At 47.7% G+C, this 22,731-nt stretch overlaps 2 protein-coding genes across 4 annotated transcripts in view; one reads left to right on the plus strand and one right to left on the minus strand.

Moving 5' to 3' along the window:
* The window catches only part of LOC140185300 (zinc-binding protein A33-like), a 36,193-nt gene extending 34,199 nt beyond the window's left edge, over window positions 1–1,994 (plus strand). For 2 of the 3 annotated variants that reach the window (XM_072238689.1, XM_072238686.1), the window contains one exon: window positions 25–1,994. The gene's annotated coding sequence lies outside the window, so the exon portion shown is untranslated. The remainder of the gene's footprint in view (window positions 1–24) is intronic. The other variant, XM_072238688.1, reaches the window with a different exon arrangement.
* LOC140185028 (uncharacterized) overlaps window positions 1–22,731 on the minus strand; it is a 346,977-nt gene that overhangs the window by 118,904 nt on the left and 205,342 nt on the right. The gene's annotated exons all lie outside the window — the stretch shown is intronic.

Genomic DNA, 22,731 nt, shown 5'->3' on the forward strand with positions numbered 1-22,731 from the left:
ATGTTCTTATATCCCCGCCTGTAGAGTCTAAGACAGCCCGAGCCCAGCCCGGATCCAGGATTCTGGATGAAGTTTTAATGTTAGCAGACGACAGAACAAAGAGCTCGAATCCCAGCGTGACGTGCAGAAGAAAATGCTTTTGAACTCCACGGACGAAGAGAGGGAGATTGGACACGAACCATTAATGACATTAATAATGTTACCATGGAAACGTGGTTAAAGGGACTGTGTAAGGCTGCCACTGATGGGGCAGCCCGTCAGCATAGTGATTTCGTAAATGTCACCAGGTGAATACAAAAAGCGGGATACACTATAACTGACTTTATTTTCCGTTTCCAGGACACATGGGAGTCTTCTGCTGGAATAGACTTGCAGGACAGCTCTGCTCTCGAGGTACAGACAGTCTTGAACTGCGCAGCGACGCTGATTATCTACGTCACCTTCTCCTGACATGTAAACCTCTGATGCATTTACATTCTACCACTCTGTATACTGAACTATCTCAGCTGATTTATTATCAACTGGTCCTTACGGAACACAGAGCAGAAACTCTTTCTTTAACCGGACACATCCATTACGTACGGTCCGGAGGGTGTATCAGCAAAGATGTCATTGAGTGAAGAACAGAAAGAAGAATTTGAAATACCAAAAACAACCCATCATGCTATCCATCAGATGGTCAGGATGTACATCTGTTCCTGTCTCCTCTCCTCCTCAGTACGGTGTCCCCACGGCTGTGTGCTGAGCCCATTGCTGTACTCTCTGCTCACACATGACTCCACAGTCAAACACCCGAGTAATCACATCGTCAGGGTCACCTATGACACCACACTTGGGGGGCTCATCGCCAACAACTGTGAGATGGCCGACAGAGAGGAGGTGGAAGAACGCTGAGCCTGATGCCTCTTCCTCAATGTCAGCAGGATAAAGGAGATGGTTATTGACTTTGGGAGGACTCGCACCTCTCACATCGCTCTTTACATCAGTGACGTGGCAGTGGAAATTGTCAGCAGTCTCAAACTCTCATGGTGCCAGAACACATCCTACACCGTCACAGTAAACTCACCAACCCTCTGCCTTCTGAGGAGGCTGCAGAGAGCTGGGCTGTGCACTGTATATCCACACGCATTTCAATCTGCAGGTGCGCAGTGGAGAATATCCTAACTCGTTGCGTCACTGCACAGTACGGAAACTGCACCACGGCTGACAGGAAGGCTCTGAACTGGCAGTCCAAACTGCCCAAAGCATCAGTGACATCAGCCTGTCCACCATCAGGGAGATGGATACAAAAAGGTGTCTGTCCACCATCAGGGAGATGGATACAAAAAGGTGCCTGTCCACCATCAGGGAGATGGATACAAAAAGGTGCCTGTCCACCATCAGGGAGATGGATACAGAAATGTGTCTGTCCACCATCAGGGAGATGGATACAAAAAGGTGTCTGTCCACCATCAGGGAGATGGATACAAAAAGGTGTCTGTCCACCATCAGGGAGATGGATACAAAAAGGTGTCTGTCCACCATCAGGGAGATGGATACAAAAAGGTGGCCGAAAGGCCGGTAACATCATGAAGGATCCCACCCACCCGACTCACGGGCTGTTGCCCCAATCCCGTCATGGAGGAGGCTACATTGCATCCACACCAGAAACGCCCCAGGTACTCAAAACAGTTACTCGCCCCAAGAAGCAAAGTTAATCAACACCTCCTCCCACTAACCCACTCCTGCAACCCGCAACCACCACTACTTCATTATTCCTGTCACTCACCTCATGTACAGCCAGGTGTCACTTTACAGACATGCAATCAATCTGTGTATATAAGCTATCCTATGTATTTATATTTATTGTATTTTTATTATTGTTCTTTATCATTGTGTGTTTCCTTTTTTATTGCTGCTTCTGATCCGGAGTAACAAATGTTTTCTTTTCCTTTACAGTTGTGTACAGAAAATGACATTAAACACAGCTGCTCTGATAAACATACCGGCAACATCATCACAGACACATGGCAAAGCCGCGCTCACAACAACAGAAACACAAATTATTCACACATTTTATGAGAAGGAACACAAGTAGAACAAAACCATGTAGAGTGTAGTGGTCAACATATTCATAGTACAACATCGCACTCACAGTGTTCAAAACTAAAGTGTCCAGTTGCAGATAAAATGGTAAACCAGCCTTCCTGTCCGTAAAAAATGAATGCAATTGATTGTCACAAACAAGAGAAAATCTGCAGATGCTGGAAAACCGAGCAACACACAGAGACAATGCTGGAGGAACTCAGCAGGCCAGGCAGTATCTATGGAAAAGAGTACATTCGACGTGTCGGGCCGAGGCCATTTGGCAGGACTTGCCTTTAGATAATCCAATAGATTTAGCACTTCTGATGTCAGCCTCACCGCCCTATAATTAACTGGTTGAGAACAGTAGGTGGTGAATCTGTTCAATTCATTGCTACAGGTGGCTGTGTTTGCAGGTTATAGAGTGTAAATATGGAGGAGGTTGACAGGTTCTTCATTACTCAAGGCGTGTTTTGTCCCAGGAGGAGTGCAGAAGGATGGGTTCGGGAGGGAAATTGGTCAGCCATGATGAAATAAGGGAGCAGACTCGATGGGCTGAATGACCTGATTCTGTTCCAGTGTCTTGTGCTCCAAACACATATTTACCACCCACCACTTTCCAGTTTCTACAGAGATTGTTCCCTCCATTTGTCCTTCTCCACTATTGTTCCTCCTGGCACCTATCCCTGAAACAGAGAGAAATACTACACCCGTCCATTCATCTCCCTCACTCTATTCATCGCCCAAAGAGAGTCTTCCAGGTGAGGCAACACTTGTCCATTGTATCCGGTGCTCCTGATGCAGCTCCTCCACATCGGTGAGACCTGGCGTAAATTGGGGAAATTGCTCTGTCCAGCGCTTCCTTTTCATCTGACAAAAGTGGAACTCCCCTGTGCCCAAACAATTTCATTCCTATCTTCATTTCCATTCCAACATATCGTTCCATGACTTCCTCTTCTGTCATCATGATGCCAACCTGCGGGTGGAGGAGCAACACCTTACATTTTCTTTATATAACCTCCAACCAGATGGGATGAGTATCGATTTCTTCTTCCAGTAAACTTTACCCTTCCCCCTCCCCTCATCTCCCCCCCCCCCCACTCTGGCTCTTACCTCCTTTTCTCACCTGCATATCAACTACTTTTCCCACTCCTCTTTCCCTTTCTCCCATGGCCCATCCTCTCCTCTCAAACCAGATGCCTTGCTCTCCAGCTCTTTATCTTCCCACTCAACGGACTTCACCAATCACTTTCTGGCTATCCTCTTTCTGCTGCCTCGCCTTCCCCCTTCATTTCCCATCCTGAAAAACGGTTTCAGCTGGAAATGTCAACTGTTGATTCATTTCCATAGACGCTGCTTCACCCGTGAGTTCCTCCAGTACATTCTATGGGCAATTCTCCCACCTAGTGGTGACCTGCCGGAATGGCAGGGCCTCTGTGGACGGGACTCTCACCTGGAGGTTTCCTGCCGCAATGGCCGGTCCCTTGTTGATAACACTCCCACCTAGTGGTGTCCTGCCGGAATGGCAGGGCCTCTGTGGACGGGACTCTCACCTGGAGGTTTCCTGCCGCAATGGCCGGTCTCTTGTTGATAACACTCCCACCTAGTGGTGTCCTGCGGGAATGGCAGGTCCTCTGTGGACGGGACTCACTTGGAGGTTTTCCGCCACAATGGTCGGTCCCTTGTTGATAACACTCCCACCTAGTGGTGTCCTGCCGCATGACCGGTCTGCAATGGACAACACGCCTACCGGGTGAGTCCTGCCACAAAGACAGGTCCGCTGTGAACAACACTCCCACCTGGCGGTGTCCAGCCTCAATGACATATCCGCTATGGACAACACGACAGTTAACAGACAACCGTCAACGTTTTGTAAAATGTCACTTCATCAGGACCGTAAAGGACGGGGATAGATGCTAGAATGATAAATTGAGGGAAGTGGTCGAAGGGGCCACAGTTCGAGGATAGAGGGGAAGCCTTTTAGGACCGAGATTAGGAAAAACTTCTTCACACAGAGAGTGGTGAATCTGTGGAATTCTCTGCCACAGGAAACAGTTGAGGCCAGTTCATTGGCTATATTTAAGAGGGTGTTATATATGGCCCTTGTGGCTACGTGGGTCAGAGGGTGTGGGGGGAAGGCTGGGGCGGGGTTCTGAGTTGGATGATCAGCCATGATCATAATAAATGGCGGTGCAGGCTCGAAGGGCCGAATGGTCTAGTCCTGCACCTATTTTCTATGTTTTCTATGTAAGTTGAAGTTGGTAGATGAGGGCAATGTTGGTGGGATGGAATGGAATTCAAATCGGAAGCTGGGAGATGAGAGTTGGAAAAGTTCAAGAGCTACAGAAGAACGAATCTAATAGGAGAGTAGAGTGGAATACTGACGAAAGGACGGATTACTAGAATCAGAGAAAGGTGATGGGCAGCCAAGAAGACAAGAGGTGTCAGGGTAACTAGTAACACACGCAATATTGCTGGAGGAACTCAGCAGGCTATGCAGCATCTATGAAAGGGAGTACATAGATGGGAAACCAGCAGGGCTGGTGGAATAAAGATGAGGAGTCAGGCTTAGAAGCTGTGAGGATGAGAGGGAGAAACACAAGGTGATAGGTGCAACCGGAAGGAGGGTGTAGGGTGAAGTAAAGAAGACAATAGAAGAATTAAAAGAGGGTGGATCACCAGACGGAGGCGCTGCCCATCTGTCCTCTATTAGATTCCCCCCTTCCAGTCCGATATCTCTTCCAGCTGTCACGTACAAGTTTGGGGTAAGGAGATACTGTCTTACGATGATGAGTAAAGTTCAGTTCAGTTCAGTCCGTGGTGTTGAGTTGAGTAGTGATGGAGAGACAGAGAGAGAGAGAGAGGGATCTGAATCTTCAGGTGAGCTGACGCCGTCGATCTTCCCTTTGTCCTCCGAAATCCTTTAATAGTCACCGACTGTGACTTCAACAATGGGGACCGGTTTTCTGTGGTCCAGCTATCAGCCAGGCAAGGGTGGACACATGGACAACTCCCCACCGGTCACTGCCTTTTCTTTTCACTGCAAGAGCCACTGATCGATCCTCCAAAAACCCGTTTTTTCTGCGGGCACAACAAAGCTCATTCAGTGTCCAAAACATGTATCTGAGGTCTATATCATCTGACCTTCTATTTTATCTTCCCGTGCTGAGCGCCGACTGTCTCTCAAATAACTCCGCCCTTCTCTGTCTGTGGAAGAATATAAGCAGGCGATGTCCTTGAAGAAAGTATAAACAACCTGTGAGCAGTCTGCGTTTCTCTGCCTCTTTCAAAAGCATATGTCGGTGTTAAATAACTCTCTCTCTCTCTTTCAAAGGCACAGTTCATAGGGGTAAACAAGCACAATTTATAGGGTAATTTAGGACCCCGCCACACCCCTTTCTTCAAAGAGAGAAAAAAAATTGACAAAGGCATTTTTTTTCGTTTAAATGTACATTACAGAGTTTGAAACAATACATGTTGATCCATCAGATGACAGAGCAAAAATCTGTACAGTTTCCAACTTAACATCTGGATAAACAATCAGCTCTAATATTGTCAGTACCTTCACATGCTTGCTTTTTTAAGTCACATTCTTGCAATATCAGACTCCAATTTAACAACCTTCTATTCTTATCCTTCATCTTAGCTCGAAACACCAACGGATTATAGTCCATGTAAACCACAAGCGGTCTCTGGGCAACAGGCAGATTTTGAGGTCTCTGAACATAGACCTTAAAATGTTGTAAAGCCAGAATAAGTGCTAACAATTCCTTTTCAACAGTTGAATAATTTCTCTGAGAATTTCTTTCAGAAATAAGCTACTGGATGTTCAATGTCATCCACACCCTTCTGTAACAGTACCGCCCCAACAGCTTCGTAACTAGCATCGGTTGTTATCGCGAATGGTTTCAAAAAATCAGCAGCTTTGAGCAGAGGATGATAACACAGGATGGTTTTCAGATGTTCAAATGCCTCCTGGCAAAAGTCATTCCAGACAAATCTTTCACTCTTCCCTGGGAATTTTGTTAGGGGGAGGGCGATGTCAGCAAATTTCTTACAAAACTTACGATAATATCCAACCATTCCTAAAAACCTTCTTAAAGCTTTCTTGCCGGTCAGAACAGGAACCTCAGCAACAGCTTGAACCTTGGCCTGAACAGGAGCCAGTTGGCCCTGGCCTACTACATAGTCAAGATAAATAACAGTAGCATGATCAATTTCACTCTTATAAAAGGTCACCGTAAGATTGGCCTTGGAAAGTCTGTCATTTAGTTTTTCTACTGCTGAAATATGCCCTTCCCATGTGTCATTCCAGGCCTGTCAATCATTGATATAAGCCTCTGTGTTTTCTAAACCTCCAATCACAGAACTGATCATTCTTTGAAATGTCCCTGGTGCATTTTTCATCCCGAAGGGTAAAACATTATGTTCATACGGTCCAGATGGTGTCCCAAAGGCTGATATCTCTTTAGCCCTCTCTGTTAAAGGAACACCCCAGCATCCTTTTAACAGGTCAATCTTTGTAAGGTATTTAGCCTTCCCCACTCCATCAATACAGTCATCCATTCTCCTTCCTTGTTCTTTCTAGTTTCTAATTTCTTGCTCAACCATTTTACTTTTCTCAGGGTTCACTCTGTAAAGATGCTGTTTCGTGGGCTGGGCTGAATTTATAACGACGTGACGCACTGCATATGTGCACCATTTCAAAATGTCACAAAATACGTTTCCATGCTTGTCGATTAGGTCCTTCACTTGTTTCTTGCGGTCTAGGGTCCAACTGATGGGGCTTATCAGTAATATTTTTCAAAACACTGGAATTGGAACATCTTGGTGAGACTCGGTTCAGTGGGGAAACAGGTTTTTGCATTTCATTATCAGATACCATGACTCCGTTTTGTTCCATAACAATTCTCCCACGCGCCATTCTAGCGAACAAATGTTTTATTTCAGTCATCGATACTGTTGGCGGGGACGACCGACCAGGTGTGAGCTACGGTGGCAGGGCCTCCGGCACTGAGTCTGACCCTGTGGTGCAGAAGGGTGGGACGGATAAGAGGAGAGCTGTCGTCATTGGAGACTCTATAGAGAGGGCGGAAAAAGGTGAGTAGGGGTGGCATTACTGGTCAGGGATACTATTACAGCTACAGAAAGGGTGGGTAATGTAGCAGGATCCTCTTTTGAGTCAATATGTGTGGAAGTCGGAACAAGAAGGGAGCAGTTACTCTGTTGGGGGTATTCTATAGGCCCCCTAATAACAGCAGAGATTACAGAGGAGCAGATTGGGAGGCAGATTTTGGAAAGGTACAAAAATAACAGGGTTGTTATCATGGGTGACTTTAACTTGCCTAATATTGATTGGCACCTGATTAGTTCCAAGGGTTTAGATGGGGCATAATTTGTTAAGTGTGTACAGGACGGATTCCTGTCACAGTATGTAGACAGGACGACCAGAGGGAATGCCAAACTAGATCTAGTACTGGGTAATGAACCGGGTCAGGTCACAGATCACTCAGTGGGTGAGCATCTGGGGGACAGTGATCACCGCTCCCTGGCCTTTAACATTATCATGGAAAAGGATAGAATCAGAGAGGACAGGACTTTTTTTTTTAATTGGGGAAAGGCAAATTATGAGGCTAGAAGGCTAGAACTTGCGGGTGTGAATTGGGATGATGTTTTTGCAGGGAAATGTACTATGGACATGTGGTCGATGTCTAGAGATCTCTTGCGGGATGTTAAGAGTAAATTTGTCCCTGTGAGGAAGGTAAAGAATGGTAGGGTGAAGGAAACATGGGTGACAAGTGACGTGGAAAATCTAGTCAGGTGGAAGAAGTCAGCATACATGAGGTTTAGGAAGCAAGGATCAGATGGGTCTATTGAGGAATATAGGGAAGCAAGAAAGGAGCTTAAGAAGGGGCTGAGAATAGCAAGAAGGGGGCATGAATTTAGAGAATCATGGTCTGATCAGGGACAGTCAGCATGGCTTTGTAAAAGGCATATCGTGTCTAACAAGCCTGATAGAGTTCTTTGAGGAGGTGACCAGGCATATAGATGAGGGTAGTGCAGTGGATGTGATCTATATGGATTTTAGTAAGGCATTTGACAAGGTTCCACACGGTAGGCTTATTCAGAAAGTTAGAAGGCATGGTATCCAGGGATGTTTGGCCAGGTGGATTCAGAATTGGCTTGCCTGCAGAAGGCAGAGGGTGGTGGTGGAGGGAGTACATTCAGATAGGAGGATTGTGACTGGTGGTGTCCCACAAGGATCTGTTCTGGGACCTCCACTTTTCGTGATTTTTATTAACGACCTGGATGTGGGGGTAGAAGAGTGGGTTGGCAAGTTTGCAGACGACACAAAGGTTGGTGGTGTTGTAGATAGTGTAGAGGATTGTCAAAGATTGCAGAGAGACATTGATAGGATGCAGAAGTGGGCTGAGGAGTGGCAGATGGAGTTCAACCCGGAGAAGTGTGAGGTGGTACACTTTGTAAAGACAAACTCCAAGACAGAGTACAAAGTAAATGGCAGGATACTTGGTAGTGTGGAGGAGCAGAGGGATCTCGGGGTACATGTTCACAGATCCCTGAAAGTTGCCTCAAAGGTAGATAGGATAGTTAAGAAAGCTTATGGGGTGTTAGCTTTCAGAAGTCGAGGGATAGAGTTTAAGAGTTGCGATGTAATGATGCAGCTCTTTAAAACTCTGGTTAGGCCACACTTGGAGTACTGTGTCTAGTTCTGGTCGCCTCACTGTAGGGAGGATGTGGAAGCATTGGAAAGGGTAAGGAGGAGATTTACCAGGATGCTGCCTGGTTTAGAGAGTATGCATTATGATCAGAGATTAAGGGAGCTAGCGCTTTACTCTTTGGAGAGAAGGAGGATGAAGGGAGACATGATAGAGGTGTACATGATAGTAAGAGGAATAGATAGAGTGGATAGCCAGCGCCTCTTCCCTAATGTACCACTACTGAATACAAAAGGACATGGCTTTAAGGTAAGGGGTGTGAAGCTCAAGGAAGATATTAGAGGAAGGGTCTTTACTCAGGGAGGGGTTGGTGCTTGGAATACACTGCCTGAGTCAGTGATGGAGGCCGATAAACCCGTGAAGATTAAGAGAGTGCTAGACAGGTATGTGGAGGAATTTAAGTTGGGGGGGTTATGTGAGAGGCAGGGTTTGAGGGTCTGCATAACTTTGTGGGCCGAAGGGCCTGTAATGTGCTGTACTGTTCTATGCATATGTATGCCTACGCCAGACATGGTTCCCTATTGGGACAGCACGATCATCTCTTCCAGGAGGTCATGGAGAACCTCCGTTCCGTGTCTGCTCACGTCACGCAGATCGGTGACCAGGTGGACCGTGTATCCACTCATCTCACTCAGCCCACTCCTGGAACCCTGTCTAACGAGCCCAGACAGCCTGTCGTGGCAACCCCCTACGTGTCAGCAACAACCCCGCCAAGACAGCATCGCGTACCTGAACCGGAGAACTACGTGTCGGCCCTTCCTTCATCCGTGCTCCCTGGGGTTTGAACAGCAGTCGCCCACGTACTCCACGGATCAGTCGAATATTGCTTATATCATGGGATTGTTGCGGGGAAGTACATTAGCGTGGGCCACAGCTGTTTGGGATAACCAAGTGGATATCTGCTCTTCTTTCGCCACCTTTATCGCGGAGATGAGAAAGATCTTTGACCACCCCGTCCGTGGTAAACACGCCGCCAAGCGTCTACTCACTCTCCGCCAGGGCTCACGCAGTGTTGCCGAATATTCCGTGGAGTTCCGGAGGTTAGCGGCCGACTCGGGGTGGGACGATGAGGCACTCCAACCGATATTTCGGAATGGTCTCAGCGACATGGTAAAAGACGAGTTGGCGGCAAGAGACGACACCGACAGCCTGGATTCCCTGATCTCCCGAGCCACCAGGTTGGACAATCGCCTCCGAGAACGCCATAGAGAAAGAACTGGTCACCTTTGGCCAACTCTTCGGCAAGCATTACCGCCTCCCGCCAGAACAGGCAGCTTTCCTGCTCCTGCTCCTGGAGTAGCTCCCAGCCCTGCCGTTTCCACCACCCCGGGAGAGGAAACCATGCAGCTGGGACGGAACCGCCTTTCTCGTACAAAGTCTATTGCACCCTCCGGAGCAGCAAGTGGCGGTAATGCACCATTAAGCTGGGTTCCAACCGCCGTAAAACACGAAGAAGAAGAAGGGGAAGAAGCAGCAGAAGAAGAAGATGAAGATGATTCCGGAGATTCAGAGCGGGTGAGTGTCTATATTGCTGCCAGTCCGGCCTCTTCGGCGCTACCTGTTCCCTTCGGCCTAAAGGGAAGACTCACCAGTGGAAAGGGGGACTCTGGTGAGCCAGACAACACTCCCTTCCCACCCCCGACCCCCGATGCAGCTTCAAGCTACCTTGTGTTACAACCAACAGTCCCTGCCTCTGTTTGCACCAGTGGACTCCGGCAGTGAGGGAGTTTTTTTTTTTGGATGAAAGCTTAGTCTTCCAAGCCGGAATTCCTGGTGAGCCATGTTTACACCCCTGGAAGCTTGGGCGCTGGACGGTAGACTTCTGGCCCGAGTCACACACTGCACAGAACCCCTGCTTCTCCTTCTCTCCGGAAAACAGCGGGAACAGGTACGATTCAATTTAATTTTCTCCACTCAAGCCCCTATAGTTCTTGGTTACCCCTGGTTAAGTCGTCATAACCCCCACACCGACTGGCCCACCGGGAAGATAGTCAGCTGGAGTTCGTTCTGCTATTCCACTTGTCTGCAATCAGCCCTTTCCCCAGTGGCTGTCAACGCGTCCTCGTCCGCCTCTGAACCCCCTGACTCGTCCAGGGTTCCCGTAGAGTATCAGGATCCGGGAGAAGTGTTTAGCAAGCAAGGGGCTCTTTCTCTGCCTCCACACCGCCCTTACGACTGCGCAATTGACCTTCTCCCTGGAGCTTCATCACACACCAGACGGCTGCCATGCCTCTCGGTCTCACTAATGCCCCCGCCGACTTCCAAGCCCTGGTAAACGACGTCCTTGGGGACTTTACTAACCGTTTCATTTTCATCTGTTTGAACGACATCCTAATCTTCTCCCGCAGTCTTCAGGAGCACACCCAGCATGTCCGTCAGGTTCTTCAGAGGCTTTTGGAGAACACGCTATTCGTTGAGGCAGAGAAGTGCGAGTTCCATGCCCGGTCTGTCAGTTTTCTGGGGTACATCATTGAGAGCGGGCAAGTGAGGGCGGATCCCGAAGAGATCCGGGCGGTGCCGGAGTGGCCAAAACCCACGACGCTTAAACAACGCCAGCGATTTCTGGGGTTCGCAAACTTCTACCGTCGCCTCATCAGGGATTACAGCCGGGTGGCAGTGGCCCCTTACTCAACTCATCTCTCCTGCGACCCCTTCTCACTGGACCCCCGAAGCCGACTCCACCTTCTCGGAGCTGAAGAGGCGTTTCACCTCCGCCCCCATCTTGGTCCAGCCCGACCCCTCTCGCCAATTCATTGTAGAAGTTGACGCCTCCGACTCTGGGGTGGGAGCGGTCCTCTCCCAACGCTCCGTCCGAGACCAAAAGCTCCATCCCTGCGCCTTCTTCTCTCGCCGTCTATCCCCCGCCGAAAGTAACCACGACGTTGGGAACCGGTAGTTGCTGGTCGTCAAACTCGCCTTGGAGGAGTGGAGGCACTGGCTGGGGGGAGCTGAGCATCCATTCATGGTCTGGACGGACCACAAGCACCTGGCGTATATCCAAAACGCTAAACGCCTTAATTCCCGCCAAGCCTGTTGGGATTATTTTTTGGCCGTTTCAAATTCACCCTCACCTATCGTCCTGGTTCCAGGAACGTGAAGCCAGATGCTCTGTCTCGTCAACAGGTCTTCGAGGAGGGCCTTCCCAAACTCGATACCATCCTTCAACCATTCTGTGTTGTGGCTGCCCTCTCCTGGGAGATCGAATCCATAGTCAAAGAGGCCCAACGGACGCAACCTGACCCAGGCAATGGACCCCCCAATCGTCTATTCTTGCCTGAATCTGTTCGGTCTCAGGTTCTCCAGTGGGGGTATATTTCTCGTTTCGCCTGCCATCCCGGAATCGATCGAACTCTGTCCCGTCTGAAGCGACATTTCTGGTGGCGCTCCATGGATGCTGACACTCGCTCCTTCGTCTCTGCCTGCTCTGTGTGTGCCCGCGGAAAAGCGTCCCATCGGCCACCTGCTGGGTTGCTTCGACCCCTCCCTGTCCCTGGCCGCCCTTGGTCCCACATTGCATTGTATTTCGTCACTGGACTACCCCCTTCACATGGTAACACTGCCTTACTCACCGTGGTGGACCGTTTCTCCAAAGCCGTGCACTTTACAGCCCTTCCCAAACTCCCTACAGCCTGTGAAACACCCGACCTCCTTGTTCAACACGTCTTCCGCCTTCATGGAATTGCCCCTGACATTGTTTCTGACCGGGGTGCCCAATTCATCTCTCAAGTCTGGTGGTCCTTCTGTGAAGGCCTTGGAGCCTCAGTAAGTCTGTCTTCCGGTTTCCATCCACAGACTAACGGTCAAACGGAATGAGCAAACCAGGATTTGGAAGCAGCACTGCGCTGCATATCCGCCAACAACCCGTCATCCTGGAGCACCCATCTCACTTGGGTGGAGTACGCCCACAACTCACCGCCACCGGAATGTATCCTTTCGAGTGCTCCTTCGGTTATCAGCCCCTCTGTTTCCAGCCCATGTAGACGACATTGCTGTGCCTTCAGTTCAGGCCCATCTCCGCCAGTGCCGCAAGGTCTGGAAGGATGCACGAGCGGCCCTGCTCCGTTCAGCTGACCGCAACCGGAGGATTGCCGATCGCCATCGAATTCCTGCGCCCAACCATCGGCTGGGTCAGAAGGTTTGGCTGTTTTCAAAATACATCCCCCTCAACAATGAACTCAAGAATCTCGCCCCTCATTACCTCGGACCATTCGAAATTGTGAGCATCACCAACCCCTCGGTGGTCAACACTTTGTCTGTCAGCCCTTTGTGCCCCCCTGCTGAACCTCCCCCACTCGCCTGGCTTACACCGTCCACTGGATCTGCGGCGCAGAGGCAGGGGTCTGTTTGACCTGGTCGATTGGGAGGGATACTGTCCTGAGGAGCGCACCTGCATTCCCCGCTCCTTCATCCTGAACCCTTCCCTCGTCCGAGATAACCAACAAGACAATCCGGGCAAACCTGGTGGTTCGCCTGGTGGCTCCGACTGAGTTGGGGTGGGCGTGGCGAATGTGGGTATTGTCATGGTCTCGAGCGTTAATTCTCTATTTTCTCCTAACTCCCTTTGATGGCGACACACCTGGTTTTCATCAGGACCTGCAGCAAAAGAACTCTGGCTTTGCAACCACTCGTTGCCAGATCGTTGGTTTTGCCAGTGTGGTAATTAACGTTTCCCGGCCGCTTAGGATTGTGTGTTCTAAGTTTGCTCCAGTACCGAGATTTATCTGTGAAACTCAGTCTCTCCGCGTCAAGGTAAGTTTTCCAAGATTTACTTCAACACCGAGGTTTACCCGTGTAATTCCGTCTCTCCGTGCTAAGAAAGGTTTTGCCTGCCGCTTTCCATTCTACGCTCCGTGTCAAGATAGTTCTGCTTCCCTTCTTTCCTGCACACCCTCCTGTTTGCCGTTAACGCTCACACTCTCGTCTACTTCCTAACAATCTCCGGGCCTGTGTTCTGCGTTTGGGTTCACAACCCCAAGCCCGTGTGTCCGCCTAATTCGCGCGCCTCCGTAAATCCGTTAACAACTGCATGTGCACTTTAGATTATCCCTGAGCAAAAAATATTTCCAAACAGTTCACAAAATAGTTGCTTCTACCTTAAGTAATTGCCTCGAACGATGTTAAAAGCTGAAAATGCATTTATTAATAAAATGTCGTTAAATGAATTGCTACGCCCTGGCCAAGGGCTACTGTGCCAGACAATCAGGAGAGAAGACCAGGACAGTGGGGACTTCTTATGCCTGACACCGGCGGGACTCTTTCTCTTTGTTCGGCGGAAGGTGAAGAGTGAAGACATTGGAGAGAACCGGCCGTAGGTTTCGAACGAGACAGGACCCTAATTTGTTGGAACCAAGGTTCTCTCGTCAACTCTGGATCGGTGAGTATTAATTCTGGAAGATTTGAGCTCCAGCCTGTGGACATTTTACTGTTCACTTATAATGGACCCACTTTACTTTTGGTCCGTTTCTCAACCATTCATAAATGTACATATTTTAATTGTATGCTGTATCCGATCTGTTATTGCCTGTGACGAGACTCCAGGGCCTCTCACGTCCGACACCGAGAAATCTCGCGTAAATTGTTGAAAAGAATGTTTCATCTTTAACTTTATGACTTCTGGAGATCACTTTATCTTCTACCCACCTCACTATTCACAGTAACAGAAATTTTGACCAAGGGTGTCCAAACTTTTGTATGCTACTGTATGACTGTCTCGATATGGTTTTAACTCTTTCCTCTCTTTCGCTGAGATTCTGCTGCTCAACACTCTGACAGTCAGGAACATCTTAGTGGCCAGTCGGGTCCGTAAGGGGCTGAAGGGTCAGAGCAAGGGGGAGAACCGCAGTGACCCGGAGATGGAGAGCAGGAGGAGGTCTGTGGTATTACTCTGACTGACTGTTGGAGCGTTGAGCAGCAGGATATTCCCATATCCTTACCATTCCCTAGAAGTCTCTATCAATCACTGTGTCAACCCTCCCAAAGCGCAACACCTCGCCCTTGTCTGTATTGAATTCCATCTGCTCTTTTTTTTCTGCCCATTGCTAGCTGCTGCACTCATGCTGCACGTTTAAATAATCTACTGCGCTGTTCACTGTGCTCTCAACATCAGTGTCATCTTCAAATCGAGGTTAACGTATTTCCATTGAAATCCAAATACTTACATATCCTGTGTCACTTAGAATGCCTTCCAATAAGTTACCATGACTGATGTCAGACTCAAATGTCTATAATTTCCCATCTTATTCTTAGAGACTTTCCTGAACAACCGAACATTAACTATCCTTAAGCAAGTCAATCGCTTTTGAGGTAATTTTAAATAACTCTGTCAAGCCCCCTGCAATGTCTGCACTAGCCTCCAACAACGGTCCAGGTCGGGGCCTGGGTATGTGTGCTGCCGAATTTGTCTCAAAGCAGCAACATCTCCTCTTCCATAATTTGTAGATGGTCCGTGACCTCAGTAGTGTTTTGCCCCATTTGTTTTACCATGTGCTTGTCTCCCAAGAAAATGCAGAGGCAAAATTATTTAATATCCTCTCCGATTCTTTTGGTTCCGTGCATAGAAGACCTTTTGCTCTTCACATACCTCTAGAAGTCGTTGGAAGTTTCCTTCACATTGTCTACTTAAGAAAACTCATGACCTCTTTCATCCCTCTCGAAATTCTTTCATTTTATACTTCTGAAAGTTACTCATTTGCTCCTAAATGCCTATGCCTGACATATGCCTCCTTCTTCGTCTTCATGAAACCTCAATATCCCTCGAAAATCAAGATTCCCTCAAGCCTTGCCTTTTATTCTGACAGGACCGTACAAACGCTGCACTCACAATATTTCACCTTTAAAAGTTTCCCTCTTATCAAGCATCCTAACCCAATCCACAGGACCTCAACTCTTCTTAAGCCATGAAAAAAGTGGTCTTTCTGCAACCTAGAATCCCTATCAGAGGACTGGTTATATCATTCTCTATAATTATTTTGAAATTCGGTAATTATTTTGGTCACTAGATCCAAGGTGTTCCCTGATACACCCTTCTGTTACGTGAAGACTATGACTTCTGGCTTCACATCCTCTCCCTTAAGAATTCTCTGTCCTTCATCCCTGATGTTCCCGAATCTGGCATGGGCTATCTTTCCGTAGTCTCATTCGTGTTTACTGAACACCGCTAACTACTGAATCCCCAATCACAACTGCTGATAGGATTTAATATTATTTGGAGATTAATGGCCTAATTCGGGACAACCCTTGTTCAGGGTAAGTAGCACCTTACCACCTTAAACGAGTTTTTCGAGAACGTGAAGATGATTGATGAAGACACAGTTCTTGATGATGCCCACATGGATTTTACTGAGGGTTTTCACAAAAATCCTCATGTGGTACTCAGCTAGAAGATATAGGTGCATACCTTCGGCAGTGAATTCTCCATTTGGATTTAGAATAACCTTGCTGTGGGTTACAATATGTAGTGATCAATGGATCTTCTACTAGCTGAAGGTCCGGGACTAGAGCTGGTTGACAGTAATCGGTACCGGGAACACGGAGAACCCTGTCCATTCTGCCCAAGTATGAAGGAGTTTTCGATTTCGACTCCGAAACATTCTAGTGCCTGGAGGAGGCGAGGGTTGTGATCCAGTGGAGTGTACAGCATATATATAGAAGCGTTCGATGGAATTGTGGATGGGTGGATATTAGGCTTCTGGATTGTGTGCAGAGGTTGTTTAGAATGGGTGTGCTATGGATAGAATAAAAGATAAAAGCTGGCAAAGGGAACAGTGGAATTTAGGTCACATGAAGGCCTCGGCATTTAAATGACAGATGTAGTTCAACCTGGCCCACATCTGAAATGTAACACTTTGTCAGATCAAACGTAAACAGACAAGATACGGTTAGTGGCCCCTTAACAGTGTTAATGAGCAGAGGGAACTTGGGGCCGATGTCAATAACTTCTTGACAGGGGCTGTGAAGGCTGATAGGGTGGTGAGAGGAAGCATAGGGCATGCCTGTCTTTATCATTTGAGGAACTGATTTCAAAAGTCGGGAAGTTATGCTTCTGTCTGTCACAATTCTACTTAGGCCGCCTCTGGATAATTCCATGCAGTCTCGTCGCCCATTTTGAGAAGCGTGTTGCTGCTTTGGAGAAGGTGCAGAAGTTCACCAGGACGCGCCTTGGATTAGAAGGAGAGTGTTATATGCAGAGTTTGGGCAAAGTTCCTAGTTTTCTATGGAGTGGCGGAGGCTGTGGAGATCTAGTAAAATTTTACAATCTTCAGAAGGGCATAGATATAGTGGACAGCCAGGACCGTTTTTTTTTTCCTGCTTGAAATACCTCATACCGGAGGCGATGGATTTAAGGTGAGACCGAGTAATTTCAATTTCGATGTGCGGAACAGGGTTTCTCTTTTCAACAGGGTATGGTGGTAGATCGGGAATACACGTTACGTGGCGGTGGAGGAGGCAATTACAACGGAGGCATTCAAGATGTTCTTAGAAATGTTATAGTAAACGAAGAAGTATATGGGCATTGTGTAGGCATATGGAATTGTTTTGGGGGCAGTAGATGACCAGTTTAATTCCTGTGCTGTATTGTTCTATGTTCTTTAAAACAAAAAAATAAACCTGCCTCCGATCATTCCTCAGGCTCGTTCCATATCCGCTTCGTCAACCGGTTAAAGAGGGATCTGAGAACACAGAATCATAATTAGTTGAAAGTGGCGTCGCAGGTAGATAGATTCATATAGAGAGCTTTTGGCACATTGGACATCATAAGTCAAAGTCCTGAGCACAAGAGATAGGATGTTATGTTGTAGTGCTATAAGACGTTGGAGTATTGCGTGCAGTTTTTGCTACCTGCCCGCAGGAAGAATATTTAAAAAAAATTGAAAGAGTTTTGAGAAAATTTACATTACTTTTCAGTATCTGTGCTGTGGGGTAAAAGTGATGTCTTTTTCCACTGAGGCGGGCTGAGACAGGAACTAGAGGTTGCAGGACAAGTGTGAAAGGGACAAGGCTCAGAGAGCGGCGCCGGTGTGGAAAGACTTGTCAGCGGAAGAGGCGGATGTGACTTTGACTGTTTCCAAGAGGGCGATCTTGCAAGTGAAGTGATGGAACCCAGTGCAATAACAATTGGGTGTGGACCCAAACCAGTGTACACATATCGGCCTGGTGTCATGAATGGTTTCTGCCACACTATCCAGGTGTTCTCAGCAGCGACGTGGTCCAACAAAGCCGGAGAGCTGTCTGCTAGATGGTCTCTGAGACAAACACTCGCAGACACACAAAACGACGGACAAACGGACACATAAAAAGACGGAAAGACAGACAGACAGAGAGAGACACACACACACACGCAGACACGCATACACAGACAAACATGGATGTACATAAAGATAGACACACACAGATACAACGACACATTTAATCTGCCTCCACAGGTCTCCACTGTGTTGCTTGTGCATTCAGTTTCGATAGTTTTCAATCTGAGTTCTCCCTCGTGTTTCCAAATTGAACTAGTACAAGCGCGGAGCCATCAATCTCCTAGGTTTATTCTTTTATTTTCTGTTCAACATCCTCAAATGTATTGAGTAGAGGCTGTCCGAGCTCTGCCCTCATCATTGTTAAGCCCATGATATCGCTGTATCCCTTACAAACAATACAATGCTATGTTGTCTAGTTCCCTGAACCAGTGTACACACATCCCTCTGGCGTCCTGAAGGCTTCATTTCACACTAGCCAGATGTTCTCAGTAGCCACGCCGTCTCAACAGAGACTGGGCGCTCTCTGTCAGACACAGACACAGAAAAAAAAAACACACACACAGAATCACAAACAGACACAGGCTAACACATGCACACGCACTCTCATAGACACCCAAACACATAGATGGATAAAGACACACACAGACACTGAAAGAAGCACATGAACCCACACACACACAGACCGATAGACACACATATTGAGATAAACGCAATGACATACACACACACATACACATACACACACACACACACACACACACACACGCGCGCATACACACACAAACACACACACACACACACACACACACACACACACACACACAGGCGCATACACACACACAAACACGCACACACCCACACACAGGCGCATACACACACAAACACACACACACACACACACACACACACACACACACACACACACACACACCGACATTTTCTTAAGCACCTCTCCAACTCTCTGCCATTTTCTTTGACACAAGCGGGGTGATATGATTAAAATATACTCCACCAACTGGACTGCTGAGTCTGAGGGCCGTGCATTGGGATTAGGGTGGGTCCTGGACGAACCCCCAAAAGCTTTGACTGTGACTGAGTCACTGAAGATACTGAAGAGTTTAGTGGCTATGAAAAAGTTTATTCATCACCACAAACAGATATTGTCTTGGGTCACCTTTTGTAGAGTTTCCCAAACACAGACCTCATCAAGGATTTACAATATTGAGGACAATGGTAACAAATAGATGATTCAATATAATTTCTCAAGCTACAATGACATAATTTACTTCAATATTCTCTGTCTTTCAAATGGTTTATTTGAAGTACATATTTACAGTGGAAGCACATTTAATTGATAAGACAACTGGAAAGGTTCAGTTACCTTTGCTGGGACAAACTACCTCCCACAAATCCTCTGAGAAATAATGCACTAAATGAATCTCAATCTGCCACCACGGGAGTTGCGCCTGTTTAATGTAATTGGTTTGTAAGTAATTTCGAATCCTCTATTTTTAAATCTGCTGGAATCTGTCCCTGTGGAGTCGCTAGATGATATTAAAAACCCTAGGTATGTGCTGCCTCAAAACTTCATTCCTAGAGATCCCCTGTAACACAGGGGGACAAATCACCGGATAGAGAAAATGTCTGCAATGTGGGATAGGTACAGGAGTGTGGAGAAAATATTGTACGTGTTCATTGCCGTCATTGGAGTTCCTGGTGAGTGAGCAGAGCAATTCATGTTTGGTATTTCTGTGTGTTAACCGGTGTGAACCTGTTTATAAACATCTGACAAGCTTCCAACCTGCTGATCATTGCACATGCATCCTTCAGAGATGTCAATCGTGTCAGTTGAATATTCAGATTTTTCATATTTACTGACGAGCGGAACTAAAACTCTGTCTCTCCTCCAACTCACGGGATAAACTCGAAAGTTGTTCTTGCTTTTAATCACACCTTGCCCAGATATGACATCTCCATGCTGAAAAAGACAGGTCAGAGATAGTGTGATCCCTGTCTGATGTTAGATTTGCAGCAGTTCGCGGACACTGACACCTCATCCTTATCTGAAACTCAATCGCGCGTTAATTCCCGAAGATGTAATGCTCAGTGTCTCTCGTCTCTCTTCTCCACTCCCCCTCCCCCACCCCACCCCCTCTCTAGCTACCTGGTGGCCGTGGCAGCGGCTGATCTACTGACCGTTGTCACCCAGGTCATTTTGTATCGAATCATTTGGTATTACTTCCCGAGGAGTTTTCTGACCATCACACCTGTCTGCAGTGTTATCGATGTACTGATGCACACAGCCACAGACTGTTCCGTCTGGTTCACCGTCACTTTCACCTTTGATCGGTTTGTCGCCATTTGCTGCCAGAAGCTGAAAACAAAATATTGCGCAGGGAAAACTGCGGCTGTGGTTCTGACAACAACCGGCGTGCTGTTCTGTCTGATAAACGTTCCCCGATACTTCACACGGGAACCCTCGGAGATCATCGACAATGTACCGTGGCTCTGCATGACCGTTGACAATTATTTCTCTGGCCCCAGGTGGATAGTATATGACTGGTTCGATACGGTTTTAACTCCGTTCCTGCCTTTCCCTGGGATCCTGCTGCTCAACGCTCTGACAGTTAGGCACATTTTAGTGGCCAGTCGAGTCCGTAAGGGGCTGAAGGGTCAGAGCAAGGGGGAGAATCGCAGTGACCCGGAGATGGAGAGCAGGAGGAGGTCTGTGGTTTTACTCTTCACCCTCTCCGGCAACTTCATCCTCCTGTGGATGACAAACGTTGTAAATGTCATATATTATCAGGTCTCAGGAACAGGAGTTAATTTCAGTGATTCTGAATGGATCTTTCACTACGTCGGGTATTTGCTCAGGATTTTCAGCTGCTGCACAAACACATTTATTTACGCGGTGACCCAGTCGAAATTCAGGGAGCAGGCGATCAGCGCGGTGAAATATCCGGTCACCTCGGTGCTTCAGTTCATTGGTCAAGTCGCTTCCTGAGCGCAAGCCAGAGACGGCCGCAGTGTCTCCAATCCGGGCTTCACCTCCTCACGTTCACCTCCTGATCTCCCAGGTGTTAGTCCAGGGCGGATTGACCCGTCGACCGGCACATCCGGGACGTTAGAATCGTTTGTGTGGCGGTGGGGCAAAGCACCATCCTGGACATTCAGTACCTCATTGGAACCCCCACCTCAGATGTCAATCAAATAAATAGTCTGGATGTCGCCCACACATTCCTCTCTGGATGTGTCTGTCTATTCCCAGTACCGCCCACCGACCTCACAGCACCAGGGTTCCACAAGATGGCTGTGCTCTAGCCTGATGCTGGTTGGCCAATCCACTGTCGATCATACCAGTCTCCGCCTTCCTCTTGAATGGTTGTCAAATGCGAAGAAATAGGCGGGCTTCGTACAAATGGCGGTTGTCCCTTTAATTAATGGCGCATTCCCTCTACTAACTGGACTGGAGTGTGGTGTACAGAATTGGGAAATAAAATCTTCACTGCTGCTTGTTTTACTAATGAAAGATAAATTACCTCAAATATAAAAACAGTCCTGTGAATTAAATTAAAGACACTCTCATACCAAAGGACACTCTCATAACATGAGAAAATTCTTAACTGAAAGCCATCAACGCCCCAAGATTGTAATGAAGCCTGCATCTGATTTATTTCTACCGGACTCGCCTGACCCTGAAATAGTGTGTGTCCAACGGTTTCATCATAAAAAGGCCAAAAGAAAAATAAAACAAACAGAAATAGCTGCGCAGTAGGTTTGAAGGGTGGGCGGAAGGGAGAGAGAAACGCCGTGCGATGGGTGAAACTTGGACGGGGAGGGATGAAGCAAAGAGCTAGGAAGCTCATTGGCGAAAGAGACATGAGGCCATCGGGACTACAGGGGGAGGGGCAGCAGAGGGAAGCGATGGGTTGGCAAAGAGAAAACATGGGAGAGGGAAAAGGTCATGGGAAATGGGGAAGAGCCGAGCTGGCATTACTAAATGTTGGAGCAATTGATGTTCACCCTATCAGGTCGGAGGCTACCCAAACGGAATATAAGGTGTTCTTCCGCCAGCCTAATTTTCCCCTTCTCCCAAAAGTAGAGGAGGCCGTGGATGGACTTATTGGAATGGGAATGGAAAGTGGAATTAAAATGAGTGACCACTGCTTATCCCGGCGAAGCGGTCTCCTGAACTCCTATCTGCGTACCTCGACTCTGTTTTGTTCCCCCGCTTTAGTTCCAACCCACCGACATCCGTGTCACCTCACACGCTCTAGATTTTTTCAAGGACTTCGGGTTCACTGGCCCCCATCGTCTTATTTTTACTGTGGATGTCCTGTCCCTATGCACCTCCATCCTCCACCAGGAAGGTCTTAAACCTATCAGTTCTTTCAAGACATCAGACCCAACCACTTCCCTTCCACCACCACTCTCCTCCCGCAGAGCGGATCTTGTCCTCACTCTAAATAATTTCTCCTTCGGGTCCTCAACGTGCTACGAAAAAAAAAAAAGTGTAGCTTTGTGTACTCGCTTGTGTCCCAGCTATGGCTGACTGTTTGTCGGCCATGTGGAACTGTGTATGCTCCAAACAAAAACTGGTGCCCTTTCTGAACTTTCCACGCTACGTCGACAACTGCATTGGCGATTCTTCCTGCACCTGTGCTGAACCCGTCTATTTCATCCAC

The sequence above is a fragment of the Mobula birostris genome, chromosome 20 (genome assembly GCF_030028105.1).
Source record: "Mobula birostris isolate sMobBir1 chromosome 20, sMobBir1.hap1, whole genome shotgun sequence".
Classification (NCBI taxonomy): Eukaryota; Metazoa; Chordata; class Chondrichthyes; order Myliobatiformes; family Myliobatidae; genus Mobula; species Mobula birostris.